This window comes from Natrix helvetica (genome assembly GCF_964273705.1).
Source record: "Natrix helvetica genome assembly, chromosome: 3".
Classification (NCBI taxonomy): Eukaryota; Metazoa; Chordata; class Lepidosauria; order Squamata; family Natricidae; genus Natrix; species Natrix helvetica.
The window spans coordinates 122,211,400-122,229,189 of NC_138549.1; the positions used below are offsets into that span (position 1 = coordinate 122,211,400).

Below are 17,790 nucleotides of genomic sequence, written 5' to 3' on the forward strand. Positions count from 1 at the left end.
GGTATGGGATGGAGAGTGACAGGATGCCCTGAAATGTGCAGGGGAGTCATCATCATGCAAAAGAACAAATGGCTTTTCTATTGATGGTCCCACACTTGATTTTCCGGGAGGTGGGGTGTTTCTCCAGGAAACATGTGTGTTCCTCTTTATTCAATGGATCTCAAATCAATTTTTAAAAAGCCAACGCTTTGCCAGTAGAATGATGCCAGCTTCTGAAATCTGTCCTCAACAGCTCCTTTACCCAACGTCATTGCCTCGTTCTCACATTCTCATTGGCATCACAGGCTGAATGCAGGGGTGGGCTGCTGGAGGTTCACAGGGATTCAGGAGAACCTCTAGCTAAGATTCTATGCAGTTTGGAGAACCCCCAAATCCCACTCCTGGCTGGCCCTGCCCACCCCTCCCCTCCCAGGAGTCTCCACACGGCCCGCTTTGGATGCGCGGCATGCATGGAGGCTCATGGAGGGCAGAAAAAGGGCCTACTGGAAGTTCGAGAAGGCCGGAAACATGCTCCAGAGGGCCTCTGGAGCCTGGGGAAGCCGTTTTCGCCCTCCCGGAGACTTGAGAAAAACCTCTGGAGCCCATGGAGAGCAAAATCGTAGGGTGCCGGAGGCTGACTAGGCCACACCCAACCAGCAATCGGGCAGAGAATCCCTTGCTAAAATTTTTGAAGGTCACCCCTGGCTGAATGACTTGACATCTTGCTATACACCAGCCCAGTGACTGATCCTGAGAAGATTACTTACCCATTAAGATTTTCTCTTCAGCTTTGGTAAGCTTTAAATGATATCACCAAGCTGTTTAGACTCAATCGCCCAGGGCTCTTCAGTTTATAAAATTCTCTCGGTTGTATTTTTTAGGAGGTTTATTAAGTGGGGAGAAACCTCTCTGATTTCTTCCGTGGAACATTTGAGTGACTCACATAAATATGAATAAATAATGTTAGCCTCAAGGGTAACAGAATGACTAATGGGCATCAAATCTATTCTGTTAGCCCCAAAGAACAATTCAAGTACAACAAGGAGTTTTTATTTTAACTGGAAATGACTATTGACTGAGTTTCCTATGATTGAGTTTCCTGATAACTTAACTTTCATAAAAGGCACGTTAAATGCAAATGGACCTTAATAACATGCTTCTAGTTTTATATAATGTATGGGATATTTTGTCTATTACATCAGGTCTAGGGAATCTCTAGCTTTCATGTACTCCTAATTCAGCTCACAAAAATCTCTGGATCTTTTGATATATATAACCCTTTCCATAGCTACAATCCCAGCCTCTGATCCTGTATGTCCTCTTCTCAATACGTATTCCCCTATAATTCATGCTGCTATCCCATGCATCCACCCGACTCCCAATACACTCATATTTCATTTCAGATATTCCCAGCCTTATGTGACCTTGAGGTCATTGCCAGGCCCCAGAACATTATGAGTATTTCAGAGACGGTCATTAATCTCCTGAGCACTTGGTAATAGCTAAAATGGTCTCATTAATTTCTGAAGACTTTGTTGGTGTTCAGATGGCCTTGTGAATCTCTGAAACATCTCTGTATTTATAAGTTGAGCTCATCCTTTTCCCCAAGAAGGGCACTGTTTGATTGTTTGTATCAGGCTCAACCCAAAAAGTTTGGGAATATTTTTGTTTGAGCATACCAGTTTTCTGAGGGCAAAGTTAACTTTTTAGTGTTATAATCAGGCTCTTGTTTAACAGAAAGTCTCTGCATGGATTGTGGAAGTGGTACACTGATATAGTCAATGTGTCAGTATATATAGCTCAGTGGTGGGTTGCAGGAGGTACGCCCCCGTACGGGCGTACCGGTGACTGCCAGGAGCACCGGGTACCGTTCTGGTACAGTGCTCCGGAGGGCCCACCCGCTCCTTATCTGTATTTGAGCTCTTCGGTGCTTCGTGCACGGAGTGTACAGTGCCTGCGTGACGCTCTGCCAAAGAGCTGGAGCATCACAGAGGCATCTCAGAGGCGTTGTGGAGGTAAGGACGCATGTGCATGCCGCGGGGGACACCGGGCCCCGTTGCACCATACCAGTTGCATTGGAATCCGGAACCCACCATTGATGTAGCTCCTATGTTCAATCTCATGGATTTACTCTGTACATCAGGGGCAATACCTACAGCCGTGATGGCGAACCCGTGGCATGCAGAGCCATTTGTTAGGGCATGCGAAGCATTGCCCTGTCAGCTCCAGCGTGCATTCACACAGGCCAGCTGACTTCGGCCTTCATTTTTGGCCATTTTTCACCCTCCGGAGGCCTCCCTGAAGCCTCTGGAGGGCGAAAAACAGCCCTATGGGCAAACCGGAACTTCAGGAAGGGACTTCCGGTTTGCATGTTGGGCTGTTTTTTGTCCTCTGGAAGGCCTCGGGGGGGGGGGGGGCAGGGGAGGCCTTTTTCACCCTCCCCAGGCTCCTAGAGTGGGGTCTTACGCATGCACGGGGGTCTTGTGCATGCACGGGGGTCACGTGTATGCACAAGGGTCACACGCATAGAATTCTGGGTGTGGGCACGCCCACGCCTGACACCCCCTGCGCTCCCCCCCGCTTTTGGCATGTGATGGCAAAAAGGTTAGCCATCCCTGAGCTATCGCATTGCCTCCCCTTGGGTAACTATGAAAAGTGAAGCCAAACAATGGGAGGAAGAAATTAGAATACAGCATGGGACACAAATGTAATTAATATCAGTGTGCCAAAAACCTGTTTGTTTGCTTACATGCAATAAGATGGTTAATAGGATGGTGGAGAGAAAGCATTTTACTTGGGCTTTTAGAAACTAGAATCAACTGCTGGGGCTGAAAGAATGTGTTTCCCAGGAAGGTTCTATGTAATCATGCATATCAGTTTGCTGCAACCATGATCTCTTTTCTTTGCCTCATTAGACCTGCAGGGCAAGGGTGATGTTTTGCTTCCAAAATAACAACCAGGCAGCTATAGGTGGCTGATCAGAACCTGTCTATTATGAAAGAATTGTGTTCCTGATGCTATCCCAGCCTTGTACGAAGGCTTCCTTTCCCTCCGGACTGGGGAGCCCCAGCTTCTGCAAAGATGAGGAAAGGAGTCGCAGATGAGAGGTGAGGATTGCGGAGCTGCAAACCAGCCCTCAGTGCAAACTGAGAACACAAACAAGAGCGAGAAGCTGATGTGAGCTGGGCTACGTGCCAATGAGGAGAGCTGGAACACAATGTACAGAGCACGAGGCAGCAAAGGGAACAGCCTGACTCAGCAGCCAGGGAAGTGGGTGTGCTGTGTCGCTAGATAAACCACTCCTGCGGGCTTGTGGTCAGCAGCATCAGTCCTCCTGAAACACAGCAACAGACCACGGAGACTGCAAGGCATAAAGAGAGACATTCATGGATTCCAGCTGTCTGTCTATCTCCACATTCTTGCCTGCCCTCACATTTCAAGATCAGAGATTCAGGAAGGAGTATTCCTGCTCTTTTTATTTTTCTTACTCTGCTTTAGGCTCAGGAGCCCTAGGCAGCACAAATCTCACTTTATCCATCTCTAAAATGGGAAACAGAATGATTATGTTCAGGCTGCCTCAGAGGGGAGGCTCTTTGAGATTCAGGATTATTGCAGATTGCATTCGGAATGCTGAGCACTAATTTTAAATCTGTTGATTTCCACAGCCTGTACTTCCAAGAACAACAGAAATGTCTTCGTGATTTATACTTTTGATTAACAATTGACCTTACAGATGGGCTAATTTCTTACGTGTGATATTCCTGAATTTACGTCTGCTTTCCAAATCTAGTTTAAAACCTGTAGAAGGAAATCTTTGTCCTGACAACTGCCACCTTAGGCATTTTAGACCAGGAGCAAATAGATTTAATAGAATCAGTTATTTTTGAAACTACAAAAAAGCAAAACAAATCCTACAAGGACCCACAGTCAAAACCAGTAGTGAAACTGTCTGATGATATCTTACTTTGCCCAGTGAGCCATTAACCTGTGTAGAAAAGAAAAGAAGAGGGGGAAAAAAACCCTGTGCAAGTCAAAAACTGCTGATCTATGACAAGCTCTCCCACGGATCCATAGCAAGAATTTGAACTACAGATAGTCCTCGACTTACGACCACAATTCACCCCAAAATTTATGTTGCTAAGTACGACAGTTATTAAGTAAGTTTGGTTCCCTTTTATGGCCATTTTTGCTACAGCTGTTAAGCGAATCACTAGCGATGTTAAATTAGTAACCCGGTTGTTAAGTGAATCTGGCTTCCCCATTGACTTTGCTTGTCAGATGGTTGCAAAAGGGGATCACATGACCCTGGAACACCGCAACCGTCCTAAAGACGAACCAGTCCTCAAGCATCCGAACGTAAATCACATGACCATGGGGATGCTGAAATGGTCATAAGTGTGAAAAATGGTCATAAGTCGCTATTGTAAGTTTGAACAGTCACTTAAACAAGCTGTTGTAAGTTGAGGACTACCTGTACTTTCTGCCCGCCATCTTTTCAGAACATATAACAATATGGCACTCTCCTTTCCCAAAGAATTGCTGAAGACATTCTTGTCCTCTGGAAGCCTTTCTCAAAGGTTTTCAATGTCACCCCCCACCCCCACCAGCAGAAGTGGAAGCAAAACACAGTTGGCCTTAGGAATGCTTCAGGCTAGAGATTACCTTTTCTGACTTCTATGGAAGCTCAATGTGAAAGCATGAGTTTAAATCAGGTCAGAACTACAGGAACAAGGTATTGGCCAATCTCAGCCCATCTCAAATTACTTGGGGCTGCTGAAATTCCTATGCATGAATTTCACTTGGACTTTAAAATGGATCTTTACTTACAGGCTTTCCAATGACTCCTAGGAAAGAGGCGCTTTGCCCCTTACTGGATGTGGATAAATATGACCTCACAAATTTGTGGTATCTGAAGAGCTTTTTTTTTAAAAAAAAAATCTTGGTGGCAAACTGGATGTGGATAAATATGATCTCACATATTTGTGGTATCTGAAGAGCTTTAAAAAAAATATTTGTGGCAAACTGCTTGCAGATTCATGCATAAGAATTTCAACGTAAGTATTTCGAGGCTTTGGATGAGATCCTCTTCAGCATAAATTGCTCATCGTTGTCCCTGGCAGGGGTGTGTAGTGCAGATGACCCAAAAAGTCAAGATGAGGCCATAGCCATATGATCAAAGCCTTTGGCTTTTTTTACACACATTGGGAAGAGGGGAGGGTTTCAATTGCATGATTGTGAGCAGCATCTTGGCTTTTTTTGACTGCTACCCCCCCCCCCCTCTGGCAGATGATGCCTGGGACCCTTAGATATACTGTATCCTTCCCAAGAGGCAAAGTAAGAATGCAGAAACAGTGAGCAGTTGAAATGATGGCACAGTCTGTGTTGTTTCTATTTCAAACCGTGGAATCATGCTTCCCTTTTTTCTATTTCAGATCCTCTTCTCCAAAATCACCTTACTTTTACACTGTAAAGCCTCAACTTTTTTTAAAAAAAAAACCCACTTGAAAAACATACATAACTCATGATACTAATTTTCATTCCTGCAGCATCCTGGACACCAGTGCTGAATGATCATGGACTAGAACTTAGTTGACTAGCTTATTTGATAATCTAGCCTGGTTGAAACAGCCTCAATTTCCATCATCAGAAAATTATTTATAATCAAGTGAAAGACTAGTTAACTCCAACTATTCTTCAGACTGTGGGTAGACCACAGTTTGGAAGTTTTTGTTTTACAGGAAGATTACATTTCCTAGGTAGTGTTGTAACAAAGATGTTCACTTTAGTTTGTGGTTAAGAACTCCTTAAAATATACAAAACATTTACTAGTGGTTATAAATGGTTTTCTGCCATATATTGTATGTCTTAGCTATCAAACTATTCACTGCTAAACTAAACTAGTTTTTCCAGCTGCAATGTATGGCTGTGAAAGTTGGACCCTAAGAATGTCTGAGCACCAAAGAATTCAGGCCTTAGAACTATGGTGCTGGAAAAGATTCCAGCGAGTCCCTTGGACTGCCAGGTGATCAAACTGGTCAGTCCTAGAGAAGATCAACCCTGACTACTCTTTAGAAGGCCAGATCCTAAAGTTGAAACTCAAATACTTTGGCCACCTAATGAGAACGGAAGGACTCACTGGAGGAGAGCCTAATGCTGGGAAAGATTGAGGGCAAAAGAAAAAGGGAACGACAGAGAATGAGGTGGCTGGATGGAATCACTGAAGCAGGAGGCATGAGCTTAAATGGACTCCAAAGGATGTCCTGGAAGGCCTGGAGGAATGTTGTACATGGGGTCGCAATGGGTTGGACACGACTTTGCAACTAACAACAACAACATAAATGGTTTTCTGCCATATACTGTATGGCTTAGCCATCAAATTACCCACTGCTAAGATTTAAGCCTTAAAAAACCCTGCCACAAATTCATTGTGTAAGCCCAAAATATGAACTCTTCCAAATTAAACATTATGTGGCAAGGATTACAGATGAGTGGCACACCTAGGGAATGTCATTACCCAGACCTTCCTCAAACAAAGGGTAACAGATTTTCAATGTCCTGAGAAGAAAGCTTCACAGCATAGTCTAGAACACCTAGGTGAAAAGAGAGAACGTAGACAGAAAAACCAGGCATTTAAATAGCAATGAAAAAGAGAGGAACAAAAGATGTAGGATAAGCTAGATAAAATGAAGTGATGAAGAACAGAATGTTATTATGAAAGAAGAGGAACAAAGGGACTGCCAAGAGGTGGAAACAGTCATCAAAATTATGCAAGGAAGAAGAAAAAGCTTGACATCCTAAAAGAAAAGAAGGTGGAACATTCAGTGGAAATAGAAACACTTTACCACATATCATATCCTACTCTATTGTAATTTCTACAGGGCTCTTCAGAATAGATACATATGCTTGCTGCAAGAATACCCAAGAAGAATGGATGATTATTATATGAATCTTCTCTCAGTTATTATCATTGGTGCAATAGCTACATTTTATGTTGCTGCAATGGAAACAAGGCACAGATGGGCAAGATCGAACACACTGCTATTTTTCCTTTTCATTGTGTTTTTTCTTTCTAATTTGCTGATTATGAATCAAAATAAATAAAATGTTAGGACTGAAAGGTAACTCTCACTTGTTAGGTCAAGGATTTCTAATCTTCTCCCTTCCAGAAGCATATTAGACTTAAATTATCCCTTACCAACATTTGCAAATTTTTGCTGTAAAAATGGCATCTGGTGCCAATTGAATATTCACTTAAGAAAAATAGGGACATGAGAAGTAGACATTTAGAAATAGAAACCTTCCTCAATGTGTAAGTATTTTTGTGGAATATATTCATTATCTTCTGGATATTTCTGCCCATCATTTAGTATTACATGTAACACAGAAATAGGTAAAAAAAAACAGAAGAAAGAAATAGGAACCAATGCACTTCATTGAAAGAACAAAACCAAAAAGCCATGCAAATATAAGTTGAGCATTTGGCAATCTTGTGCAGATTTTCCCTTCAGTAAATAGGCATTGCATGGGCTTTGGAGAGTTTTGATGGAAATGGAGAACAGAAAATTCAGGACTGAACTTGTTAATCATAACTTATTCCTGGCAACATTAGTTATCAAGGCTCTTAGCAGATAATGCCAGTACAGTACAATTAAGCCAGGGGTGTCCAAACTTGGGAACTTTAAGACTTGTGGACTTCAACTCCCAGAATTCTGGGAGTTGAAGTCCACAAGTCTTAAAGTTCCCAAGTTTGGACACCCCTGAATTAAGCACACTATCTAGTTATAGAAATGGGGGAGGGAAGGTTTATTGAAACTTATATTGAAAGTTTGTTGAAGTCTTAAACTAATAATTGGAATTTTTGCCCAGGAGGATGTACAAGTTTCCCCAAGTATATTTATTTATTTATCAATTTCATTTGCCACTCTTCTTCCTGTGGGGTTACTTTGAGTGGCTTATAACAGTAAAACGGGGAGGAATAATTAAAAAAATGTAAACATAATAGCAGAGCAATGAAATAATACAAATAAACAGGGAAAGGGGAGGAGGAGCGGGACTAATTAGCTACTACCTAATTTGTCTAGTAGCCACCACCAGTGTGGTACTCCCCTATTAGTTCCCCAAGCCAATTGGCAGAGATTGGTCTTCAGGCCCTGAAGGATAGGATAGAAATTGGGGGCAGACCTCACCCCAGGGTGGGGTGCGGGTAGAGGAGGATGTTCCAGAAGGCTAATGCTACAGCAGAGAAGACTCTTCTCCTGGAAACTCTCACCAGCCAGAGTTTCTTGACCTATGGGATCTGCAGCAGGCCTCCTCTGCCAGCACATGTACAGAAGGCTTGTCTTAGTGAGATGAAACAAGTTGGTGCCTTCCAGGAGTTTTTAATTACATTTCCTGTTGCTGTTGAAATCTAGCCATGCTGACATGATGAAAAATATGTATATAGGCCAAAGCTCTGGGGCCAAGAAGAGAAACCACCATCATGTTATCCTTAGAGAGTAAAAACTTCCCAAAGAACCACACCTGGAAGTCAGGGGTGAAATCTACTTACCTTTGCTACCAGTTCGCAAATATGAGCGTGTGTGAAATCCTGCTTTCTAGCTAATAGAAAGTATTTCCACGTCACAGCTGATTGTTTTAACTACTGGTTTGGGCGAATTGGTAGCATTTTTTCTACCGGTTCAGGCGAAATGATCCAAACTGGTAGCATCTCACCCCTGCTTGAGGTGTGAATGTAAATCTGATTGTATCACAGTGCACTAGCCAATGATATTTGCTATATGAACATGATGCTTCTATGAGTGTCAAAATAAGTATCTCTGGTCCTGAAGCTGAGTTTCATTACCATGCTGGCTGGGACCAAACATATTCCCCCAGGACTGTTTTCAAAATGTATTATTTGAAGGTTGTGGCATTCCATTTAACAGAAAAGTTCCTTTCAGACATATCTCAAGATGCATCAGTGCATCCTAACTTTTGCTAGCAATCTCCATCCACAGGAATGACCTGTGGATGAGGAAGGATCATTCCCTACATAGTTATGAGAATGGCTGGCAGTTTTCATTTCTGCAGAAACTTCCAAAGTTCAAGGTACAGGAGAGCTGTTGGTTGAAGATTGAATCTTAGTAAGATGCTTTTTGCAAAGATGTGAATTCCTTACAAAGTTTGGTCATGGAGTCATTTGGGGCATATAGGAAGTTTGTTCCTGTTTATGTCAATGGCAAGAATTTAATTGACTTTGGCAAGCAGAATCGGACACCTGAAAGGAATTCTTGAGCTTTGTTTGTTTATAGTTTATCCCAGGTCACATTGGTTTCCTTTTTTACAAGCCCTCTAATTACTTTTAATATCATGGTCTAGTTCTTCTAACAGTTTCCGGATTGCAGTGAAAGTTGAGAAACACGTACAGATGGTGTAAATAAGGATATGAGGAATCCCCATGCCTATTTTGTGAATGCTATACTAAGTACCCATGTATACCCTTCCAAAATATTTCGACTTTAAAAACTGCAGAAAGAATGCCAGGTGTATATAATCTAGTCTGAAGAATGTCAGGTGTATATAATCTAGTCTTGAAGAATGTGAAGGTGTATATAATCTAGTCTTTTCCTCTTCTTTATGAGATTGAAAAAGGCTTTAAATACTGTGGGAGACGACAACCCGGTTTTAATAAATCATGCTCTGCATCAGTTACGTAGAGTAGTATGCAATTTATTTTTAAAAGTATTAAAAACCTTTTAACTATGAGAACAGTAATAAACAAAATGGTGTCATAAAACACTCAACAAAACTGGCCACACTGCCAATATAATACAAAACAATAAAGAAGCCAATCTCATCACCATCCTCTGAAAGGGTGAATTTATCAAAAGGCCTTACCTCAAATATCACTACATTTGTATCTTTCAAGTTACGGCACATAAAATAAGATCTCCAAGTGTGATAATTAAGTATGGGCAGGTTCTTCTGTCTAGATGATCCTTCTGTCTGGGTTGTGTGCGGAAACAGGAGTGCCCTTGAAAGAAAGAGAGTTGGGTATTGAATCTGTTGTTTTCCCACTTGAGTCAAAAATCCAGTGGGACTGATTCCCTAGTGACTCTATTTGAGCTCTGTTTTGTATCCCTGTGAGTAACGTCCTTGAGAAAAAAAGGGCTAGGCCTAGCAAATGGAAATAACAGGCTCATCCAGAATGTGTCAGGTGAGAAAGCTTAAGTAGAAGAGGGGATTGTTATTGTACTATGGTGCACACTGAATGCATTTTCAACTGTACTTCCTGTGATACCTCCTTCATAGGCAGCATTCCTGCTACCAGCCCCAGTCCAATTCCTGCTGTTGTGTGAAGAATACCAACAAAACCCAGGTATTATCACAAAAAGTGTGCATATGATGAAAGCATCTGTGTCAAACATCTAAATCTGCCCCCCCCCCTATTGTTTCTACCCCTCCTATCGAATCTGGCAAGAAGGGCGTGCTCTAGGACAGCTGAAGAGGCATGGAAGCAGAGACGTTTCTCCTGTGGCACCCATCCTTTAGAAATCATCCCCCCCCAATTAGATTGGCCCCACCCATGTTGGCCTGTGGCTTGTGATCAAGCTTGAGGCCCTAGCATGGGTGAGAGCCTATCTCCTGTTGTATGAATAATATAGGTCACATCATTCCTGGCCGCTATGTATTTCTATTTTTGTTTTACATTATGAATATTTTGCATTTTTACAGTAGAATCCTTTCATGAACGCTTCTGACCACGACCAAAACGGTTTCCGACCAAAAAATTCACAATTCCCCCCCCCCCCCGTAGCCGATTTCCCCTTCCCCACCATTTTTTTTTGTAAGCACCAAATTTCCAAAATTAGGTCCGGGTCACGACCAAATCGGTTTGCGACCAATGTTATAGAACGAATTATGGTCGAGACCAGAGGTTCTACTGTTTTTGTTTCATTGTAACCCGCCTGAAATCAAATGGAAGGTTTTTGGAGGGGGGGGGAGTGTTCTGGTTTTGGATGCCCAAATTTATTTAGATGTTCTGATCATTTCCCAGAGGAGGTTCATTTGCTGTAGAGAAACTGAGGCAATGACTGGCCAGATGCTTCCTCAGCAAAAATGTCGGTATTTCCCTCAACACGAAGCCAGCCAGCGATTGCCAGCTCATCTCTTGGTGTTATCGGTTGAATCTACGTCATCCTCTTCCTAACCTTGTTAGTCAGGGACAGCTAATCTGTGAGAAAAAGCAAGGTCAGAAGGAGGGGCCCAAGGAGACAAAATAATTCGATCTCCTGGGTAGGGCCAAGAAAGAGGGAAGGTTTCTCTGGCCCCACTGCCAACAGCACTGAAAAAATGCTTCTTCCTGCCCAAGGCCTCCCTTGCCACCTGGCCCCCAACTCTTTAGGAACCCCCTTGGGAAATGCAGGCTGAGTTGCTAATTGAGAAGCCAACACATTTGCCTGTCAGACTCCGCAATGAGCAATGCCTAGCTTGTCAGAGGCATGGGTGTTGGTGCAGCAGGGTTTGTGTTGTCATCCGTGCCTCGCCTAGTGCAAACCGGCTTTGAAGGGGTTAAAAAGGTGAAGGCCCCAAGCTTGATATTGAGGAACAGAAACAGGCGGGTGGGGGGGGAGGAGAGGGTGTGCGCGCGTACGGCGTGTGAGTGAGAGAGAAAGAACAGAACATCCTGTACCTTTGAGTATGAAAAAAAACGGTCCTGTAAGGGCAGAGTGGGGGTGGGGGAATGGAGGCAGGCAGGCAGGCGCTGCTGTGGGGGGAGCAGCTGTACTGAAGGCGTGTAAGAGATGTGTGAGTGCATTTGTGTGGGCTTGAGAAGGTTGAGTACATGTGCATAGACAGGCAATATGGAGCTTGGGAGAGGGAAAAAAATAACTGTGTCAGATGAAGAGCTCCTATGTTGCATTTAAAAAGAACCTTAATCGGTTAATCAAATGATTCTGCATCAATGAAATTGGCAGAATCGACCTGTGACTGGGACAGGAATTTCTTGAAAGGGGCACAGAAAGGCAGACACCCTTCGCTTGCAGAGGCTGCCTGTAGGTGTTGCTGCAAAGATCGCTTTACAAGAAGCTCCTGCCTCAGCTGAGGAGAAAGCACGATGCCTTCTCTAAGGTGGTGCTCACCAGTGCCAAGTTTGAGCGTTCCTGCAAGTAAAAGCAGAGAATTTCTGAGGAGAAATTATTGAGAAGCTTCCTTTGGTCATCTGTTAAAGGTTGAATAAAGCCCTTTTATTCATGATTATCATATAGCAAAAAACAGTAAAGTCATCCTTAAATGTTTGCATCTGGACCAGACTTCAGGGAGAAGTCTAGTCAACCCAGTGAGCAGGGTCACCACTATAACTTCCAAGTGAAAGCATCTAGGTTGCCCATTTAAGTGCATCCTCCCCTTCTCAATATCCAGAGCAGTGTTTCTCAAACCTTGGCAACTTGAAGATGTCTGGACTTCAACTCCCAGAATTCCTCAGCCTGGCTGGGGAATTCTGGGAGTTGAAGTCCGGATATCTTCAAGTTGCCAAGGTTGAGAAACACTGATCTAGAGGCTTCAATTATTGAACCTTGGGTTCTCATCTCTCTCTAGAGCCACTACCACAAAGTCATAGAGGATATTGGTTCAGGTGGTTATCAGTTATGGGATAAATCTTAAAGAGCCAGCTGTGTGAGGCCTGTGAAATCCAGTGGGGATTTGTCATGATATAATCAGAGGGTGGGAGGGAGCATTCTGTCAAATGTGCTCATTAAGTCAAGGATAGACATAACACGGGGCAACGAGAACCTTAGCAACAGCATCACTAGGAAATGATGGTGATTAAAGAGTGACTCCAATAATGCCATGAAATAAACAACCCTTGTCATAAAAAGTGTCTCTGAGAACATTAAGAAAAATTATACAGGTGTGTTACCAAGCAGAAGACTGTTGAAGAAGGAGCTTGCAGTGATAATGTGACAGTAGACAATGAACAACGAATAGGAACTGATGCGTGATTTGGGGAGCTAAATGTTTGTGCAAGCAGAATTTTATGGCAGGAGTTTTTTCTATGTTGAATAAGACGTTCTGGGTTAGGAAGGGCCAAGTTGCATACAAGTAGGTCACAGAGTTGTTTGCATGGGTTATAGAGTTGTTTTGCATGGCCTGAATCACATCAGTTCTTTGATCCAGCATAAAGCTATTTGCATCCACCCTCAGGGCCAGTACATAGAAGCAGTTGTTCCCACGGGCAAATTTGTTTTTCTTTTTAAGTTGTGGAGAAAGTGAAAGACCGATGAGTTGACCATAACATTCCTACAATCTTTTTTCCTTATATATACATGTGTGCCTGTGTGTCAGTTTTGTGTGTGCGATGGCAGTGACACGTATACAAATGGGTGTCTCTGGAATCATTTGACAATTGTCTTGTAAAAGCCTCAGACTTGTTTTTCTTAAGCTGCTGGTGAGATCCTAGGGACTGCTACAATAGAGTCTTGTCAGCAAATACCATTTGTAAATCATTAGATGTTGAAAAACTATATGTGTGTGTCTGCTAATGAAATCACCGTCTCACAAGTGGCACTTGCAGGAGAATTTTATTATCGTATATATTATTTGTTAGACTTACATCCTTCCCTGTCTCCAGGGGCTCTAGCTTGTTTATTATGCAATGTACTCCCTTCTCCATTTTTCCTCCCCTCAGCAACCTTGTAATAAAATAAACTAAGTGACTATGACTGGCCCAACATCATCTAGGGAGCTTTCATGACTGAAGGTAAACCCAAACCTGCACAAGTGAACCCCCTTGTTTTAAGCTGACATCTTAAGTTCTACATCACAACATTGATGCTGATCTTATCCAGTCCCCTAATTTTCTCCTTGTCTTTCACCATATTTCCTGGAAACAAAACACACCCTTAGTAGAAATTGCTTAGGATTCCTGCCTTAGGATACTCTTCTGAAACTATTGTGTACTTTTTGTAAATGCTGGAGTCCCACCAGAATTGCTGTTCAGCGCCCTCTCATGTGTTAATTGCTTCATATCTTTGCTGCAATCTACTCCAGCATACAATAGGGATATGAACAAGGGAGTCATTTCAGGAATAAGACCTTATATCAGACTTCTATTTGCTAATTTTTTTACGTTCAGTATTGAGCCACGTCTCTAAGAGGTCTGTCAACTGAAGCATCACTCTATACCACATGCAAGATAAGACCCCGGCTAATCACATGATGCTGTCATTGGGACTTACAATCACAAACAGTTTTGTTATAGCCTTGGTTAGTGACATAGCTATGTGTGAAAAGGCTTCAGAAACAGCAAATGCCTCTGCCTTGTGCTTACAGGGATAGTCTGTGTCAGGGGTGAAATCAACTTACCTTTGCTACCGGTCCACAAAAGCGAGGGCAAGAGCCATTTCCACGCATGCACAGGACTTTCCGCGCATGCGCAAAGCATCAAAAACAGGAGGTGATGATGTCCGGGTGGGCGGGCAGAGCTTCCCACTGCCACTGCTACCAGTTCACCTGAGCCAGATCGAACTGGCTGAATTGCACCACTGGTGTGTGTTCTTATTCAAAGGATTCTTGAAACATACTACATTTTATTCCCTTACGTGATTTTACCATTGCATGATTAGATACATCTTGTTGAATGGAAAATGTATAATAAAAACAAATCCTTTATTTTTGTGGATGAAGGAAAGATGGGTGCTTAACAGAGACCTGAAGGGAGAGGATAAGGCACTCAGTAGCTGGCCAGTAGTGAGTATCAACTACCTGACAATGGTCTGTTCTCAAGTACTGGCAAGAAATAGCAAGCTCTGATTAGCTGGTGGGTTGAAAGATCTCTGCAGACTTTCAAACATAAGAAACAATCCTGTGGTTATAGCACCCTGTTGTCCAAATGGTTCTGGAAATTGTCAAGACAGCCTGGATCATTCTCAGGTGTGTTTTGAACTGCATTCAGAAGAATTCAGAGAGAGGGAAAACGTGATCATCTGGAAGTGCTTTTTGGTACCCTAAGGAACTAGATTGCAATCCCAGTCAGCCAGTGTGAATGACTATTGCAATCTTTTGGGTTTTGTGTGTGGTCTTACACTTTTCTTATTAGAGTTCTCAGGCTAGAGAGATAGAGTTGTCACCTTGTGTCATGATCTCCATCTGAGATCACGAAAGCTGGATATGAGGCGGTGGTGGTGGTGGTGGAATCCTCCAAGGAGACAAAGGCCAAGTTCCAAAGAATTGGCTTAGTTCATCTGCAGCTTTTTCTTTCTGATTCATTGGGATACAGCCTAGAGAAACACTGCTTCCTGGGAGTAGAGGGGCTGCCACTCAACTCAAGAGTTTTGCTGCCCTCTTCTGGAGTCTCCCAAATGTTCTTCGAAGACCTAAAAACATAGCAAATGTATATATCAGCCTGAAAAATGAAGCATAATTACAGCAATATGGGGTGCCATCACACCCTCATTTACTAAGCAATGTGTCATAGTGGGACTTACGTCTTAGTAAACAGATTTGTGTGTGCGTGTGTTTAAATGCCACATTAAATTCATTTCTGAAAAAGTAAGTGTGGTTATATCCAGTAGCCATATTTTGTTCTTTGTTATGAAAACACATAAATTCTAAAGGTAGTCAAAATATTTTGCTGCCTTAGACAATAAAGAAGATTTCATCCCTTTACCCTTGAGATACAGCTCATATACAAAATCCACCAGAATGGGCAATTTATTACTTATTTACTGGTGGCAGTTATACTTCTACAAAAACAACTTCATCTGGCTTACAAATAGTAAAACAATTAAAGGAATAATAATCCCCTCCAAAATAATAACACTTTAGCAAAAGATTTATAAGACAAACAATTGAGCAGCAGGGAGAAGAAAAGAAAGCTAAAAGCTAAAGTATGAATTCAAAACATCTACACTTTGAACATTAAAATTCTTCTTCAACAAAGTATTTATGGAAAGAGTAGTTTTCATATCCCCCCCCCAAAAAATGATGTGTGTATGGGGGGGGGTTCTAGCCCGATTTTCAAGTAGTTGCAACATAATGATTTGGAGAGAGCTGATTTTCACTGTTGACAGTGGTTTTCCAAAGTAACATGCAGAGGGCTCTTTTTTTATCTTGCTTGCTTCCCACTCCCTCGATAGCAGTGGTCAATTTTTTTTACTACTGGTTCTATAGGCGTGGCTTAGTGGGAGTGGCAGGGGAAGGATATTGCAAAATCTCCACTCCCACCCCACTCTGGGGCCAGCCAGAGGTGGTATTTACTGGTTTTCCGAACTACTCAAAATTTCCGTTACTGGTTCTCCAGAACCTGTCAGAACCTGCTGAATTTCACCCCTGCTCTATAGGTAGAAAAATGCTAGAGCTTGAGCTAGTGATCCTTTCGTGTCCCTTCTTCTACTAACTAATTATTCTCCTTAACATCTTTTCATTCCAAATACAATGCCAATAAATTATCTCTCAAGATCTCACGGTATTTTCATGGTATTAGGAGAGAAGAGGAGAGAAGATTCAGAGGCCTAACCCATATGATGGTGATGATGTGCCAGAGTTGTCATGCAGGGCACACAGGTGACATCACAATTCACAAACTAGGTGAAGTGTAGTATTGTCACAGGTGAAGGATGGGTTGGCCTGTAGTCAGGTCAGGGTTCCATCAGGTTTCCTGGAAGTTTAAAGCAATATGAAGTACGATGAGCTGATAACTTCTAACAACATGGTAACTGCAGCTACTGGAGCGACAGCCATCTATTTGGTGTCGAAGGCTCTCCTAGCAATTCTAAGAAGCCCCCCCTACAACCCTGATTCAATGAACTTAGCCAGTGAGTTAAATGAAATAAGGGTTGAACATGCTCACAATGTATGTTGTTGATGTTGCTCTCTTTCTCTTTCTCTTCCTTCCTGCCAGGCTTCATTGAGACTGATATCCAGATGAGAAGTCTCACAATCGGAGATTCATGGCCACAGCTCTGATAAGATACTTCCATTGCAGATACTAGAGGAGCCTTGGTGGAAACTGTAGGATTGAAGTGCTGCATATTTAAATCCTATGTCTCATTCTCCTACCTTTATTCTGTAATGGACTGACAGCCAATCTTTTCTCGTGGTGACAAACACCTGACCCCTGAGTATTGCTATTTAGATGGACCAATTCATCTCAAGCTCTTTGATTTTAATCTTGCCAGTTCTTACCTTCACATCAGCTCTCCAGGTTTCTCCTTCCCTAGAATTCTCCACCTTCCTTGAACCCTAAGGTGTCTCCCCTCTTTCGTCTAGGCATGAGGAACTGCAAGGGCCAATGTCTACCCCCAGCCTTCATCTGTATTTTGGCTGGGACTGTCAAAGTATCTTTGCTTCCTGATTTCCTGGAGAAAAAGGAGAATGTTTGTCTTCCTAACAGCAGGGTAGGGTTTCCCCAGTCCAAAAGTATTCTATTCAACTTCAGGCAGCGGAGATTTGAGAATAGGAATGTCCATCTCATTGTGACAACAGAACTGGTAGGGGAGAATTTCTATCTCTGATATGTCTTTCTCCTCTCCTCAGTCTGGAAGTCTCCCTCTAGTTTCAAGTGGGATGGGATGGGGTCTCAGTTTCTCAATCTCTCAGTAGCAACCCAACCACCTCCCCCAATCTCCAACCACTTATCATCATCTGAGTATGAAGAATTATTAGGCACTGGTACCAAATTATAAGGCCAGTCACTGCCCCGAGTCCCTTTGGGGAGAGGGGGCGGTCTATAAATTCAATTAATAAATTATGCAGGTAGTAGAAATGGGAAATACCTTAAAAGGTTGATATTCCCGTCTGCAGTTGATCTTCTCAACCACTTCTCATGTT

General features: G+C 42.7%; 1 protein-coding gene across 2 annotated transcripts in view; it reads left to right on the forward strand.

Moving 5' to 3' along the window:
- The window catches only part of LOC309389768 (armadillo repeat-containing protein 12-like), a 47,598-nt gene that overhangs the window by 3,612 nt on the left and 26,196 nt on the right, over positions 1-17,790 (forward strand). Inside the window, exon 2 of one of the 2 annotated variants that reach the window (XM_081948524.1) lies at positions 10,270-10,336. The exons of the other annotated variant lie outside the window; for it this stretch is intronic. The gene's annotated coding sequence lies outside the window, so the exon portion shown is untranslated. The remainder of the gene's footprint in view (positions 1-10,269; positions 10,337-17,790) is intronic. 2 annotated transcript variants of the gene reach the window in all.